The sequence below is a fragment of the Rhagoletis pomonella genome, unplaced genomic scaffold (assembly GCF_013731165.1).
Source record: "Rhagoletis pomonella isolate Grant_MI unplaced genomic scaffold, Rhpom_1.0 Rhpom_scaffold_02485, whole genome shotgun sequence".
Lineage (NCBI taxonomy): Eukaryota > Metazoa > Arthropoda > Insecta > Diptera > Tephritidae > Rhagoletis > Rhagoletis pomonella.
Genome location: NW_023461039.1, coordinates 1 through 2,742, shown reverse-complemented (window position 1 = coordinate 2,742; position 2,742 = coordinate 1). Strand labels below are relative to the sequence as shown.

General features: G+C 33.4%; 1 pseudogene; it reads left to right on the top strand.

The window, feature by feature from the left end:
• The window catches only part of LOC118753453, a 2,969-nt pseudogene extending 2,553 nt beyond the window's left edge, over nt 1-416 (top strand).
• Nucleotides 417-2,742: the final 2,326 nt, after the last annotated feature.

Sequence of the window (2,742 nt, the reverse complement as noted above, 5' to 3'; positions counted from 1 at the left end):
TAGAAGTGATGGATTTGGTGCATTGGTATGGACGCGTTTCTGAACCTTGGGCCGATGGTTTTAAGTCACGAAGCGGTTCACGTCACAGTCTGAAGAGTCCTTCAAAGCCACGTTCTAGGTCCCGCAAATCGTCGCCCTCTTACATGTGACGATGACTGCGGCGAACATATATGTAAATAGCGTTTGCTGCTGAAGTGACATTAGAAACAAGCAACTGGGATTGACTTTCAGGATTAGAAAAAATCAATGGAGTAAATGAGTATCGCTTATCTATGGTGGTATTTTAAACTAACATCCGTGAGTCGTAAAAACAAAAAACAATTTACAAAAATTTCTAGTTTTAATTGATACTCGATGTTGGTACCTATATACATATCTGTTTTAAGAGCGACCACATACTTTTTTTCTAACGCTTACAAGTGAAAATCCGTTTTTCAGCTATGCATGTATGTATGTTAAGCAATAGCTTTTCATTACAATCATATAATTTTTCCATAAATTGTTTTACACGCTTATTTTTTATCTAAGTGACCAAACCAGTATTCAGGTGTTATTGAATATTTATTGTGATTTATGTTAATACACTTTGCAATATTAATTTACTAACAATTAGGGTGGTTTAAATTTTCAACTATTGTAGTAAATCTATAGTACTCATACATATCCTTGTTATTATTGTACATTTGCTATACTATATGTATACACACATACAAATTATATTATCTGAGAGAACTTTAACTGTGTTGAAATAAAGTATTATAAGCGATTAATTTAGAAAAATTTACCATTTTGAAAATGTTTAGATAACGTGTTGTGCTAAATGTAAAAGGGATTTATAATGTATTTGGTGGGGAACAAACATATTTTTATTATGCAAATTTTCAAGCTATTTAACCTTAAAGAAACTCGTATTTACATGTATTTTCTAGTTGAAATTTAAAGCTAAACTATAAGCAATGCAAACACAAAACAATTCAAAGAAATTACAAAAGCAATGGCATGGCATAGTAAAAAGTGAAAACGACTCAAAATTGAAGACAATGCCAAGGCATCCTCATAGAAATCTATCTGCAATAAACTGGATTGATTGTAATTTTAAAAAGATATTATAACTGAATAGGTGATGTACTCATTATTATATTGTTTAATATTAACTAAATATGTTTATTGTTGTATTTTAATTCTTTAAAAAAGATAAATGGATTGTCAAAATAAAATTAAAATGTATGTTCTTATATAAAATGCGTGTTTGTTTCTTTTAACTTACATACATATCTACGCGCTCTTGTTTTACACCTTAAGGCTCAGTTAGTCTAAACTTACGTAAGAAATCGTCAATGATTACTCAACACACGCCAACTTAACCAGAAGCGAAAATATTTTGTTTTTGTATATTGCTTCTCCGAGTCGTTTGATATGAAACGAGGTTTCGCGTGATTTCTTTAATCTGATGTTGGAGAATATCATAAGATATGCAGAACAGTTATAATTTCGAAAAAGTAGAGAATTTCGTTTATTTGGGAACCAGCATTAACAACAATAATAAAGTCAGCCTCTGAATCCGCGGCAGAATGATACAGCGCCTATGCTGGCTTAGTTAAGTCGTTGGAATTTCCAATTGGCGTCAATTGGCACAGAAGAGAAACGACTGCCGCGCTTGGTTGGAGAGAGAGTTCATTAAAACCCATACCGCCTGCTCCCACACCGCCAAAGCTGTCTTTCTTGCTGCCATGATTTAATATTTCACAAGGCCATTAGTAGGGCGATTGACTCGGTTTTTTACAAAGCAGTTCCGACCGTGTTTTTTCAAATCTTCATTTTTCGATTTATGAGTAAACCGGACTTTTACGTTCGACTAAATCGGAGTTTTAACTATTTTATGTAGATACATCAAAACTTTTACACACATATGTATATCCGAAAAGAAAAATTTTAAATATTTATTTTATTGAAAATGGAACTAGACTTCTTTTAATTAATTAAAAAAAAAAATAAAAGGAAAACCGACCGAAAAACTTTCGCTGTTTTTTTTTTTTGTTGTAGCAGCTTACCACACTTTGTCTAAATCAATGAATGGACTACTTGTTGTCTTAATAATCATCTACCGGCAGCCCCAGCAAAAAGGCAGATCCGAAGGGCTTGGTCAGTAGGGAGAGAGGGATGTTAGATGAGCTGATGTGACTGGTGGTTTATGTCGTCGGGACTGAGGGCCAGTAAGTTTAAACGCCCGATCTGGCTGGTTTAAACTAAGATCAGCCAATCAAATGTCAGCCAGCTGTTCAATTTAAACTCAGTTTACCTAATCTAAGTTCAATCTGGTACTGAAAAACTGGCCCTGAACAGTTTAACCTTTTTTTCTCCTTTAAAGTATAAACACGACGAAGTTCGCTCAGCGATTTTATTCAGTCCACACTTTTACTTGTTAACCAAAGAAACTTCGAACTCATTTTGTTTTATTGATTTCTTAATTAAAGCTATACCGAAGGCATATCAAACAGGTAGTAGCATTAGAGCAAAAAGCAAAACAACATTTGGGTGTATTTTGTTATTGCTTCTGGTATCGGAAGTGTCAAAAAATGTTCTGACTTTTTTCTTCTAAATCAAAGCGTGCCATGTGAAATATAAAAAAAAATGAAATTAGAAAAAAGTAAAAAATTGTTGTAACTTTCTTTCTTAGTAAATTAGTTTGCTTCTCCTTCGACCACAAGTAATCATCGGCTGTGCTGCTGAGTTGCACGAACG